This window comes from Eubalaena glacialis, chromosome 19, assembly GCF_028564815.1.
Source record: "Eubalaena glacialis isolate mEubGla1 chromosome 19, mEubGla1.1.hap2.+ XY, whole genome shotgun sequence".
Lineage (NCBI taxonomy): Eukaryota > Metazoa > Chordata > Mammalia > Artiodactyla > Balaenidae > Eubalaena > Eubalaena glacialis.
In genome coordinates, this window is record NC_083734.1 from 63,383,916 (window position 1) to 63,397,988 (window position 14,073).

At 49.8% G+C, this 14,073-nt stretch overlaps 1 long non-coding RNA gene across 1 annotated transcript; it reads right to left on the reverse strand.

The window, feature by feature from the left end:
• Nucleotides 1–7,418: 7,418 nt before the first annotated feature.
• Nucleotides 7,419–9,740, reverse strand: LOC133080298 (uncharacterized). The gene is made up of 3 exons (XR_009698456.1): nucleotides 8,985–9,740; nucleotides 8,478–8,633; nucleotides 7,419–7,696 (listed from the first exon to the last, which is right to left on the reverse strand). It is a non-coding gene; the product is annotated as an uncharacterized LOC133080298 (long non-coding RNA).
• Between the last annotated feature and the right edge of the window lie 4,333 nt (nucleotides 9,741–14,073).

A 14,073-nucleotide genomic window follows, 5' to 3' on the forward strand; every position in this document is an offset into this window, starting at 1 on the left:
TCCCGACCTGCTCTGCCCTGTGGTCCCTTCATCAAGGTCTTGCCCCAGCCTGCTCACTAGAAGACCCAAGTGCCAGTGTCCACGGGGCTAACGTCCCGTCCCCAAGCTGCTGTGGTCCCCCTGCATCTCCCGAAAGGTCAGGATCTTCCCGCTGCCGGTTTAGATGAGGAACAGCAAGGAGCACGTTTAGGGCCCTGGGAGCGGCGAGTGGTCGCCGGCTCCCGGGCTGGCCCTGAGCTTCACTCGGGGCTGGTTGCTCGCACAGGCACGTGCGGCTCGTGGCTACTCCTCCGCTGCCTGGCAAAGAGACCATGTGAAGGGCGGCTTAGAATGGCTCTTCAGCCTGCCCTCGCTGCCACCAGGTGCTGTTTTATTTTCCGTGCGTCAGGCTCAGCCCCGTGCTCTCCTTCCCTTTGACTGCAATGCGGGATGGAGCGCGTGCATCCGGCACGGAGCAGCTGGCCACAGCGAGGGCCTGGCTCGGCCCACCGCGATTCACCCCGCAGGGCAACCCCACGGCCCAGCGCGGTCAGGTGCTCAGGTCCTCCTGGCGCCACGGGGGCCTAGGGGGCAGCCTGAACACCAGGAGGTCAGGACTTGATGCATCATTAAGCTCGAGATCGCAGCTCCCGGCTGCCTGGGAAGCCTGTCCCCGGCCCCCCAGACACACACAGCTGGTACCTACCACCCAGGTGGGGCCCTGGCTGGGCTGGCAGCTCACGGCTGAGCCAACTCGGAGGATCACTCAACTTGACGTGGCCCCCGTGGCTCCTCCCCGTCCCCCTCGTGGCTCCTCCCCGTCCCCCTCGTGCCCCATCCTTGCGTGGGCCTGGCGCCCGTGGCCACCTCCTCCGGTGCATCCACGCCCGTGAGCTTCTCGCCCCCTTCACCCTGCGTCTCCCACCCCCTGAGAGGCAGCCCAGGGGGCGGTTGAGAGCGAAGCTCTGCAGCCCTCCTGCTGGCCTCCCCCCGGTGGTAGCTGCTCGATCGGGGCCGAGTTGTTTGTGTCTCCGGGGGCCTCAGTTTCCTCGCGTGCAAAAGGCACTGCTTGTGATGGTGTGGCCCCGTCGGGCCGAGGGTCTTTGTGGAGCGTCTCCCGCGATGGACGCCACCCCTCACGACCCAGCGGGAGCCCCGGCGCGAGGCCCCCAAGACCAAGCCGGGCCAGGGCTGCGGCAAGAGCACGGCTTCTTCTCTCCTTCAGTCCTTTTTGAGAAACGGGGCCGCGTGCCAGCCGATCGGGGGTCCCCGGTGGGAAGGTCATCACTGAGCCAACCTCGACCTCCAGGAACAGGGCTGATGGGGGGCGTGTGCCCAACATGAGGGTGTTCTGTAAACAGGACTCGGGTCCTCGCGAGAAGGGGCGGCTGAGCCGCGAGGGAGGGAGACTGAGGGTCACTGACGAGCCTGTGGCACCCCGGGCTCAGCCGCCCCCCCGCCCCGTCCCGCTCTGCACGGGAGGATGGAGGGGGGGAGGGAGGGGGAGGGGGACGGAAGGTGCCCACGCCCACGCCGGCGCTGAGCAGCGAACGGCTGTTGAAAGAGAGAGGGTGAAAGCGGAACACGCGGGGGAACCCGAGCCTGTGTCGCTCTGGCTGCAGAGGCTCCCGTCCCTCTGCCCCTCTGTCCCTGCCCTGAAACAGTGGGCAGCGCGCCTTGCGGTGGCCGGGGCTTCTCTGATTGTCCTGCGTCCAGTACCAGCCTGTGTCCAGCTCTGCCCACTTACATCCAGTCCACCAGCAAGACCTGCTGGGTCCACCCTAAAGCCGTGGTTCGCTACTGGGGGCAATTCTGCCCCCTGGGCAGACGTTTGGCGATGTCTTGAGACATTTTTGATTGTCACAGCTGGAGAGAGGGGCTACTGGCGTCTAGTAGGTAAAAGCCAAAGGCCAGGGATGGTACTAAACGTTTTGCAACACACAGGGCAGCCCTCACAGCAAAGGATGATACAGCCCCAAATGGCAGCAGTGTTGCTGCTGAGAACCTTGCTCTGAAACAGGTCCCCAGGCCATCCACTTCCACCTACGTCCACCGGTCTCCCCGCCTGGCTCCGGAGGCCGCCCTTGACCCCCGCCCCATGGCCCTCTGCGCATCAGCCAGCGTGACCTTGTCTGAGCAGATCCTTCCCCTGCTTAAAGCCCTCCCATGACCCTTAGAATAAACGCAAACATTCCCACTACCCACCAGCCTCATACAATGTGGCTTGTGGCACATGAATTCAATGGGTAGGAGGTGAGCTCAGAAAAGTGCTGGCTTGATTATTCACTCCTGTGTGTGTGTGTGTGTGTGTGTGTGTGTGTGTGTGTGTGCCCTTTCCCATCAGAATATAAGCTCTACAAGAAAACCAAGCTGGTCCATCCCGTTCGCTGCTGGATCCCAGCACCTATAACAGTACTTCACACATAGTAGGGGCTCCAAAAAATGTTTGTTGCATGAATAAACGAGTGAATGGATGCCAAGACTGCTCTGAGCCTGGCGAGTTGTGACCCAAAGCATAACCGTGTCATGGCCCATGTGCTCGAGGTGTTCGCAGGCTGATTAAGGAGGCAAGACGTGTGCCCGAGAATTAATTCAGGGTCAGCTCTCAATGCTCTTCACGAGCCGAGGAAACCCGAGCTGTCAACCTGTGCCATCAGCCGGCACCTAGAGGCACCGGCTGCTGCGGTTACACTTGGGCGATTGTTGTCGGCCCTGAGCTTTCTCTTCCCCAGCCTGTTGTGTGCTCTGGGGTGAAATCATGGTTCAGCTGAAATGGTAACACACACGGGCAAAGGCGACAGCCCACATCATGGGCGGGGAGCAGAGCTGAGCCTGCGGGGAGTGTGCAAGCAGTGCTTTGGCTCTAAGAAAGCAGAACAGGATGTCTCCCTGAGATGCTTTTTTTAAAAAGCCAATTCAATAAATACATTGCAGAGAGGCCTATTCTAGGCAAGAGGGGGGTAAATACAATTTGGTTCTAAAGAACAGAAAGAGCTAGTGGTGGACTCAACAGATGGAGGGAAAAGGCAAAAAAATAAAAGTACAAAAATGCAGATGATACACACACACATACACACGCACGCACACACACACATACACACGCACGCACACACACATACACACGCACACACACACACATATACACACGCACGCACACACGCACACACGCACACACGCACACACACACACAGTGAGTGCCAAAAGCATGCCAGGCACTCTTCTGCTTACCTTAAGTGCATTTTTTAAAGCCCACAATGACTCCTTGAGGTGGGTCCTATCTACTGTGCCCATCGTACAGAAGAGGAAAACTAAGTCCGGAGAGATTAAAGAACAATTCCCGGGTGAGCAACACCAGGCAAACTAGCCAAATGGAAGAGCACAGATGTGAGCCACGCTGGGGGGCCTTCCTGGAGGAGGGGGCGGGAGGCTATGGTCTGATGGAGGAAAGGATGGGTGGGAGGGGTCAAAACCACACGGAAATCAGTAAACACGTGGGAGGGGAAGGACTGACTCGTATCCCGTGCTCGCTGCATAATTCCCACGTAATCATCTTGTTTAATCCTCATGGCATGTCTGCAGAATAGAAGCCGTTGTTCACACCTCACAGATGGGGAAACTGACACCCAGGTTAATTAACTGGTTTCCAGTTCTATAACTCCTAAGCATCAGAGCGAGGTTTCTCTGTCCTTTCTGACCTTGAACACTTAGGGCACCAAAGAGGCAGCCTGGCTGGGGTGTGCCGGACCTTCCCGGGGACCTTCTCCCCTTACGGCTTCCTGCAAAGCCCACCCCATCACCAAGGGAAGTTTCCTTTTCTCGTCTGACTCTGATGCCTATGAGACCAAAGGCCCTTCTGTAACTGTTTCTGGAAGGCCTCTCTCCCACCTTCATTTGATTTTTTTTTTTTTTTTTTGAGCTGTCTGGGTGTGGGTAGAGAGAGAAAAATAGCACTGCGGTTCTCAAAACCCAGCAGGTCCCTTTGCAGCCGCCCCACCTGGCTGGCTGTCACCTGGAGAAGCCCCAGAGGAAGGAGCAAACTGGCAGGCAGGTGGGGCTGGCTCTGGGGTCACCCTCCCCCCACAGGACAGCCCTGGTGTTGAGACCCCCAGAGGTCAAAAACAAATGGAAGTAGTGAGTGCAGGTGACCCGCAGGGCGTGTGGGAGGGAGAGTCAAGGCTGGCCGGACGGGGTCAGCATCAGCTAGTGGCCAGAGACCTTGTCAACAGGGAAGAGCTGATTTCTTTGGCAAAGGGCAGCCCAGGGAGGAAAGGTTGGACTTGGGGCGGGGGTAGCAGAATACTCTGGGGGTGTTTGTACTTTGTGGAAAATTTACCAAAATAACACCTGATTCCTGTATCTAATACAGATAGGAGAAAGAAAACCTCCCCATCCCAAGATAACCACTGTCATACTTAAAATGCTTGATAGGGTCTTCCCTGGTGGCACAGTGGTTAAGAATCCACCTGCCAATGCACGGACGCGGGTTTGAGCCCTGGTCCGGGAAGATCCCACATGCCGCTGAGCCACTAAGCCCGTGCGCCACAACTGCTGAGCCTGAGCTCTAGAGCCCGTGAGCCACAACTACTGAGCCTGCGAGCCACAACTACTGAGCCCACGTGCCACAACTACTGAAGCCCACGCCCCTAGAGCCCGTGCTCCGCAGCAAGAGAAGCCACTGCAATGAGAAGCCCGCGCACCACAACGAAGAGTAGCCTTTGCTCGCCACAACTAGAGAAAAGCCTGCGCACAGCAACGAAGACCCAACGCAGCCAAAAATAAATAAATAAAATTAAAAAAAACAAAACAATGCTTGATAACTTGCTCATTTCACTTAATTATTATTAATTATTTTGTTACCTTTTCATAACGGGGACAGTGAAGTTCTCTTATCAAACTTACCGGGACCCTAAGCCAGGCGTCTAAAATGGGGATGGCAAACATTGACATGCAAGTTGCTTAAACATTTTATGTAACTTAGAGCCTGTAAACACACAACATTCAGAAAGGATGAGGTCTTCTCTCTCCGTGCCTCCTTCTTGCATAAACTATACCCATAATGCTTGACTGAAAATTGCCAATTTGAGGTTATTTGAAGAAAAGCAAAATATTCACAAAGCAACCTGAATGCAAAGTCCTTCTTGATGTTTGCAATATTTTCTAGTCTTTTATAGTAGCCTTGCCCACAACTAGCTCTAGAGCCGTTTTTAAAAACTCATCTTTATTATCCTTCTTAAACATTCTATTGTGTCTTCATTGAAACAATTCTGTTCTTTGCACTCGTATATCTTCAGTTTCTGAGGCATTTGCTTAAATTATTTAACTAAAAAACAATATAGCAGCATCAAATGTTTGGGGAGTAAGTTGGCTGATTTGTGCTAAGTCACAGTGAGAACACAATTCCACAGAGAAAAGAAGATGTTCAGCATGTCATGGGCATTATTTAGTGTTTGGTAGAGAAAAAAAAAAGTCCGTTAATCCATTCAGTCATTCAGGTATGTCATTCAGGGGACATCAACTAAGAAAGATTCCACTAAAAAATATAGATCTTTCCACATAATTGTATTGTTTTTTAAGAGCTGTATAATATTCCATTTTGTACATATGCATTATAATACCTCCTAACCCATCACTTACTTTCAGCCTCATGTCCTAACATTTAGGAGGTTCTCAACTTTTTCTATCATAAACAACACTGTGATGAATATTCTAATCTTTATATCTTTACACACTTAACCAGTATTTCATTCATTCTTTCTTTCATTCAAAAAATATTTATTGAGCCCCTACTATGGACCAGGTGCTATTCTGGATCTTGGGGATACAGCAATAAACCAAACGAACAAAATCCCTGCTCTTGGAATTATATTCTTGTGGGAAGATTCCACGTCCTTAGGATAAATTTCAAAAAGTTGGAATTTTTTAAAAAAAAATATTTATTTATTTATTTTGGCTGCATGGGATCTTGGTTGCGGCATGTGGGATCTTGGTTGCGGCATGCAGGCTCTTCGTTGCAGCATGCAGGCTCTTCGTTACGGCACGCGGGATCTAGTTCCCCGACCAGGGATCGAACCCGGGCCCCCTGCATTGGGAGCATGGAGTCTTACCCACTGGACCACCAGGGAAGTCCCCAAAAAGTTGGAATCTTTGGTCAATGGCTATGAGCCTTTTCAGGGCTTTTGATACATATTGTCAAAATGCAGTAAGAAGTAAAGGAAACCACGAATTCGAATTTTTACCCAATTGAATCATTTCAAAGTTTCATACATACTCATACACCCTACATACCTGCATGTAGAGCTAATAGTTACCATGTGTATTAGTTCTCTACTGCTGCATAACAAATTACTCCAAAACTTAGCAACTTAAAACAACAAACATTTATTATCTCACAGCTTCAGTGGGTCAGGAATTTGGTAGTGACCTAGCTGGGTGGACTGGCTCAGGGTCTCTCATGAGTTTGTGGTCAAGGTGTCACTCAGGGCTGCCGTTATCTGAAGGCTTGGCTGGGGCTGGAGTGTCGGCTTCCAAGAAGGCTCACTCTCGTGACCATTGACACGAGGCCTCAGCTTCTCACCCCTCGGGTCTCCATAGCGCTGCTCGAACGTCTGACAACAGGGCAGCTGGCTTCCCCCAAAGCGAATGATCCAAGACTCAGCAAGAAAGAAGCAATGCCTTTGACCATCAATCTTGGACGATACACATCATCACTTCCACCATTTGCTATTTCTTAGCAGCAAGTCACTCAGTCTAGTCCATACTCAAGGGGAGAGGACTAAGGGCCACTTTGGATTTGGGGACATATTTAAAACACCACATCATAGGTAGGTGAGCCTTCTAAGGCAGGGACCGCTGTCAGGAAGAGAAGCAAGAAACCACTTTAGCTGCACTTTGATGGAATGAGACTCTTGTCCCAAAATGCATTTCAGTAAGTCTTGCTATTGCTTTGTGTCTTTTTTTTTTCTATTTTTAATCAAGCCTTTTATTATAACATACATGCTTGTTATTAAAAATTTGGAAAATATAGAAAAGTCAAGGTAAAATAATAAAATTCACCCCTCATCACACCACCTAGAGATAACCACTGATCATAGCGTAGTTTATTTCCTTCCTTCTATGTGCATTGTCTTACATTGTGGGGAACATAATGAGTATACAGTTCTGTATCCTGCTTTTTCATGTAATACTGCATACGTGTTTTTTCTTCAAGTCATTAGAACTCTTTGTACTGAACATTTTAAATGGCTACGACCTTAGTTTTCTTACTAATTCCCTTATTACTGGACTTTAGGTTGTTTTCCAGTTTTTTAATTATTTTGAACAACTCAGTGAGGAACATCTTTGTTCCTAAAATTTTGAATACATTTTGGATCATTTCCTCAGTTGAGTTCCCAGAAATAGAATGACTGAACATTTTTGAGACTCTCGGTACTTTTTTCCTTCTGTTTTGCTTCTTGAAGCTCTACTTTCCCTGGTAACATTTTCTTGCTCTTGGATCAACTTGTAACTTGCATTTCTATTCAATCAATGTCACTGCTGTTGTTGGTTTGTTGTCAAATTCCTTCCTTAATTCGTCCAACAAATATTTACGTGAGCACTATATTAGGTGCCAGGTCTGGGCTGTGTATGCAGGTGGCAATGATTACCAGAGCTCATGGTCCAGAGAAATTTTGCCTTTTGCCTCTGTCCACGGGATTTGGAGTGGCTTACAAGTAAAACACTTCAAGTGAATAATAAAATAAAAACAGAAGGTCAGGACCAAAGACAATAAAAACATAAATATATTTCCCATAAGAGTTAACAAAATTGCTGTTTGACCCTCATACTTGGCTTTGTATTTCCTAGCAGCCAAAAAAATTGGGAACCATGTTCAGCTGTAGCATTCTCACAACTGGAAAAGAGGAAGCACATACATTCCTCTAGGAATGGAAGCCCCTCCTCGCACTGAATCCCAAAGGAAATTCTTGGGTGTGACTTTATTACATGGACGAGAGAGTGAACAATATAAGAAATGATGTCCTCTACAATATTTTGGGATTTTTTTAAAAAATAAATGCAGTAGCAAATTTCACATGGCCTTTCTTTAGTGACCTTTATCAAGTTCGGGGCTTAACCTTGAAATGCAACTTCATGAAGGTGACCGATAAATAAATAAAAAGATAAATAAACCCAAATCTCCAGGTAAGTATCCAATTATGTGGTCCAACCTGGTTCAAGAATTTAGAATTCCTGGAGGAAAACAAACAAACAATGAGATACCAAGTTTTATCTATCAACGTGGCAAAGATGAAGCCTTCTTTAAAGACTAAAACCCAATTTTGGCAAGACTTGGGGAAGCCAGCCCTCTCATACGCTGCGGGTGGCCTATAAATCGGTACAGTTCTTTTGGGGGGCGATTTGGCACCAGGTAACAAGAGTCTTAAAAATGCGCTTGTGCACAGCAATTCTGCGGTGGGGATTTGTCTCCTGAGGAAATAATAAAACTGCACATCAAGACTTACGTGCCAGGAGCTTGCTCTGCTCAGGTGCCTAGGTTTGCAGTCAGCACAGGTGTGCCCACCAGGGCCTGGAAATCTCGGGGTCTCTGGCAGTTCTGGGAGGTGAATTCTTTCCGTCCCTCACATCGGCATCTCAGCTTCTCTTTTTCTTTCTAAACCCTTGTATTTTGAAATCATTTAAGGCTCAAAAGACTTTGCGAAAATAATACAGAGGGCCCACATACCCGTCACCCCTCTCTCCCCACGATGATGTCTTACATAACCGCAGCGTATTATCAAAATCAGGACATCGAGCCAGTGAAATACTATTAACTGACGACAGACCTTATTCCGATCCCACCAGGGTTTACATGCTGTGCCCGTGCACGTGTGTGTGTGTGTGTGTGTGTGTGCGCGCCTGTGATACCATGAAACCCTACCGCATGTATAGAGTCACATAACCACCACCATGTTCACGATCAAGAGCTGTTCCTTCCAGAAAGAAACTCCCTTTTGCTACGTTATACTCACCTCTTCCCGGCCACCGCCCATGCAACCGCACGTCTTTGCCCGCCGCTGTAATTTTGTCATCTCGAGAGAGGTATACAAACAGAAGCGCCAGGATGTAAGCTTCTGGATGTGCTCCGCCCCCTCTACTTGTCTGTTTTCTCAGAATTCCAGCCAACCACACTGGCCTGGGGCCCTTTTGGGTCAGGCCGTGTCATTGGTCACCAGCAAGCCCGTGGATTGGCTGCTGGGGGTCAGGCTCCCACCTGCGGTCCAGTCATCCGTGGCCGAGGAGGGAAGCCACCTGACACAAAGCTCGGCCACCTCGGCCCAGCCTGTCGTCAAAGACAGGAGCAAAGGAAGTTCCCCTCTGAGGGGTGCCGGCCGGGCACCTGCTTGACCTCGTGCAGCTACTTCGCAGTTCACTGGGGGAACCCTGAATGTCCGCGGCCTACCTGATCGCCGTGCTGGGCCCCTCTTTGCTAACAGAACACCATTTGGGGCTGATTTGGGGTAACCATGGGTCCTCTAGTGCCCCAGAGGATGGGTCTTCGTGGTGTGAGCCAATCCCGGGAACTCCAGCCTCCTTGCCACTGGCCGGTTTAAGCGAGAGCCCAGGACACACTGAGTCCTGGCTGGGGACCCTTCTGCGAGCCGCCTCAGACGACCTTCCGAGGCCTGCGGGGGCCAGGAGGGGCTGTCGGGAGAGAAGAGCTCGACATCAAAGAGGGTTTTTCAGGTCTGCGAGAGCATCTTGCCGCCCGGACTTGCCGCAGAAGTCCTTACCCAGGGCTCAGTAGTGAAACCCACTGCAGCAGCCAGAAGGATTTATAGCAAAGCAAAGCAGCGCAAAAAACAATAAACTGACTTTGGAGAAAAGATTAAAGGTCAGAGAGGAGATGCTGGGAAATGTTATTAGGCTGAAAAACACACAGAGTCATCATTTGAGGACGTAGCAGGATCTTTTGGTCCCACAGGCCCTGAGTGGTTTCGGGGTCTCGGTGAAGCTCCGCCCCCTCCCCAGGCTCGGCCGTGACTCAGAAGGGGCAGAACCCGTCCCCTCGTCCAGGGGCTTTTGCCTCGCCCCTAATGATAGGAAGACTGTATAACTGATCGTCCAAACCAGGTAATGCACGAAGCAAAACAGAGGCCTGTCCGTTCTGCCGGGACGGAAGCCGGGACCACCGCAGCAGACCGGGCTGGAGGGTCGCCCAGCAACCTGCCCACCTCTGGCGAGAGCTGCCGCCCGCCCCGCCCCGCCCGTTGGGAGGTGCCCGTGAATCTGATATTTTATTTATTTCAGGATTTCTCCGCCTGACGAGTGTCTCACTATGACGTTTGGGGATTCATATTCTTTGCGATGGTGATTGTCCCGCGCGCCGCAGGATGATCAGCTGCATCCCTGGCCGCCTCCCACGAGCACCCCTCTCCCCAGTCGTGACCACCGAAAACGTCTCCAGACATGGACAAATGTCCGCGGGGTCGGGGGCAAAGCCACCGCGGCTGAGAACCGTGGATCTGGCCCCATCCTCTCACTGTCTGGGAGAAGGACTGCAGTCGGTTTGCTTAGGGGTTAAAGCTTTCTAGACAGTTAACAAGGCTTGTCATCTCGGGGCCAAAAGGCAGGGGCCTTGAACGGGGGTGGGCACAGGGGGACACGTGGAGGACACCTCAGGGAGGAGGGGGGAATGGGCACCTTTCCGCCCGGTGTCGTCCAGGAAGCTCTGCTATGACCCACAGGCGCCGGCATTGTCCCCACGCCTCTGCAGAGCCAGCCTGGGGCGCCGGCCGTCGGCGCCCACCTGGTGGGCCTGCGAGGGCTCCTGGCCCATCCCACTTGCTTGGTACCAGGTGCGCCCAAGGTGCCCAGAGAACTCGCCACCCTCTCGTTCCCTGCCGGCCTCTCCCGTGCTCTCAGGGACACGCCTGGCGCTTTAGAAGATGAACAGTCTAGAAGCACACCCTCCCCATAGGAATCTATAACTGAACGTGTCATAAATAATAATAAAACTTGCTCCTTTTAGCCAGACCCCGTGCTGAACCCTTGGAATACATTGTCTCCTTTATTCTCCCCACAAACCCTCAAGGTGGGGGTTCTGGGCAATCTGTGCGGTTTTCAAATGATGAAACCAGAGCTTAGAGGGATCAAGCAATTTGCCCAAGTCACTTCATGGCCGACACGTGGAACTGAATCTCAGACCCATCTCGCTCCAGAGCACGTGAGTGCACTCCGCTGGGGATCACCGAGTTACAGGTGTGCGGAGGTGCGGCTTGCTGGAGCGGCCAGAGTCCCCGAGCCGGTCGAGCAGCCCTGACCTTTCACCCCAGCGGGCCATCCATCATTATCACTGTCTTGAAAAGGGTCAGGAAACACAGCCTGACCCAGTTTCTCCCACAAATGGACAGCAGATCTGCCAGGAAATTTTAGACATTTGCCAGCAGATGGTAATGACTGACGGAAGGAGATTTTTTTCTCTCCCCATGTGTGAGTAGAATCTATGATCTTTACAAGTGATGGCTGAGGGATATGTCATTCTCCATCACGGTTTCCAGAAGCTAGAGGCTTCCAGATAACCTGAAGCAGGTCCTTTTTTTTTTTTTTTTTTTGAGAGGCCAATTTGTCATGCCCAGAAGGAGTCCCACTTCCTAGAACCAAGCCCAGGTGAATCCTACAGACCTTCGCTTGCTCTGAAAGGACAGCCAGAGCCGCTGGGCAAGCATCATGGCTAGGGTTTCTGAGACCAGCTCTGCCCGTTCCAGACTCTGATTCTCACCTTCGCTGCCCACACCCTCAGACTCCTTATCCTGGAAGTCAGTGCCACGCTTCTCACCCACTAGGAGGGCTATGGTACAATAATAATGAAGAATAATTTTTAAAAGGAAAATAGCAAGTGTTAGCAAGGATGTAGAGAAATTGGAACCTTTGTCCATTGCTGATGGGAATGTAAAACAGTTTAGCCGCTGTGGAAAATTCTGTCGGTTCCTCAAAAAGTTACACATAGAATTATCCCATGATATAGCAATTCACCTCCTAGGTATGTACCCAATAGAATTGAAAACAGGTGTCCAAACAAATACATGTACATGCACGTTCACAATCACACTATTCCCAGTAGCCAAAAGGTGGGACAACTCAAATATCCATCAGTGGGTAAATGGATAAACAAATTGTGATACGATAGAATGTTTGCATAAAAAGGAATGAAGTATTGACACATGCTACAGTGTGGATGAGGCTTGAGAACATTACACTAAGTGTAAGAAACCAGACACAAAGGGCTATATATTGTAAGATCCCATTTGTACGAAATATCCAGAATAGGTAACTATATAGAAACAGAAAGCAGTTGGTGGTAGCCAGGGGTTGGGGGTCGGGGGAGTGAGAACTAACTGCCTAGTGGGTCCAGGGTTTCCTTGTCGGGTAATGAAAGTGTTTTGGAACTAGATAGAGGTGGCGATTTTACAACAGTGTGAATGTACTACCTACATGCACTGAACCGTTCACTTTAAAAATGGTTTATTTTATGTCCCGTGAATTTCATCTCCATAAAGAAACTTCTCAGTTGAGAAACAGTGTCACAGTTACACCAGCCTCGGCAGGGGGCCGGGCTGGTGCATGATGAGAGGGTGTTTCCCTAACCTCTGTGCGGTGAGCACCTGCTGATCTGGTGAAAAACGTCTGTGCCTTCTTCCGGGATCTCTTCCCACGTTTTCCTCTGAGGACCTGTCCCCACCGTCCTCTCTGAGCCCAGATGCCGGCTACATAAGTCAGTTAATTCCCTTTCCTGGTTTTCTGTCACTTGCAACCAAAACAATCCTGATGATACAGTCAGTTTCAATGTTTCTGTGGAGCAGACCCTAGTTTACGCTTGAGTCCATTTCGGGAAACTGCCGAGAGATGTTCATGTGGAAATTTGAAAATTCTAGCTTCCAGCCCTCTCCTTCAATCTGTACAGAAAACTTCAAGTTAAAAATGTTTTTTTTTTGGATGGTGATGGTTGCCCAGCAACGTAAATGTACTGAATGCCAATGAACTATACATTTAAAAATGGTTAAAATGGTACATCTTATGTATATTTTACTTTCATTTAAAATAATAATGAATGTTATTTTTTCTGATTATAGTATTAATATACATATATTCATAGTAAGAAATTTTTAAACAATATAGAAAAGAATGAAGAATGTAATGATCACCCATAATCTTTCCCCAGGGCCTAACAACTGTGCACACTTTGGTATATTTCCTTGTAGACCTTTTTATTTTTCACTTGTATACACGTATAATTTTATTTTTTCACAAAGTGGATCATATTACATAAATATTCTTGTGTCCTGATTTTTACTTAGCTATCCAATAAATATATATGTATATATAATAAATAATATTTAGAGACTATGAGCATTTTCTGTATCCTTAAATTAAAAACTTGATTTTTTTTTTAATTCTAATTTCATGAACTTTTTTTTTTTAATTAATTAATCTATTTATTTTTAATTCTTGGCCGTGTTGGGTCTTCGTTTCTGTGCGAGGGCTTTCTCTAGTTGCGGCAAGGGGGGGCCACTCTTCATCACGGTGCGCGGGCCTCTCACTGTCGCGGCCTCTCCTGTTGCGGAGCACAGGCTCCAGACGCGCAGGCTCAGTAGTTGTGGCTCACGGGCCCAGTAGCTCCGCGGCATGTGGGATCCTCCCAGACCAGGGCTCGAACCCATGTCCCCTGCATTGGCAGGCAGATTCTCAACCACTGCGCCACCAGGGAAGCCCTAAAAACTTGATTTTTAATGGCTATATAATAGTCTGTTCTTTGGATATGTCGCATGATCCTCCTAATGGATTCCTGAACAGTAGGTGTTAAGGGAGTTTCCTATTCACATCCATCATAAATAAGGCTGCGATGAATATTGATCACTGGGGTCAGAGAAGAGGGATTACGAGGTCAGAGGCTGCTAACAACTTCAATGCTTTTGATTTCTGCAGCCAGATCACCCCGCCGAAAGTGGTCCCTTCTCGAGCTTTAATCACTGCCTGAGGGAGGGGCCTGATCATCAGGCCGGGACAGGAGCAGACGCGGGCCTGCAGGACACGGTCACTCACGGCTGCAGGGGGAGTGGG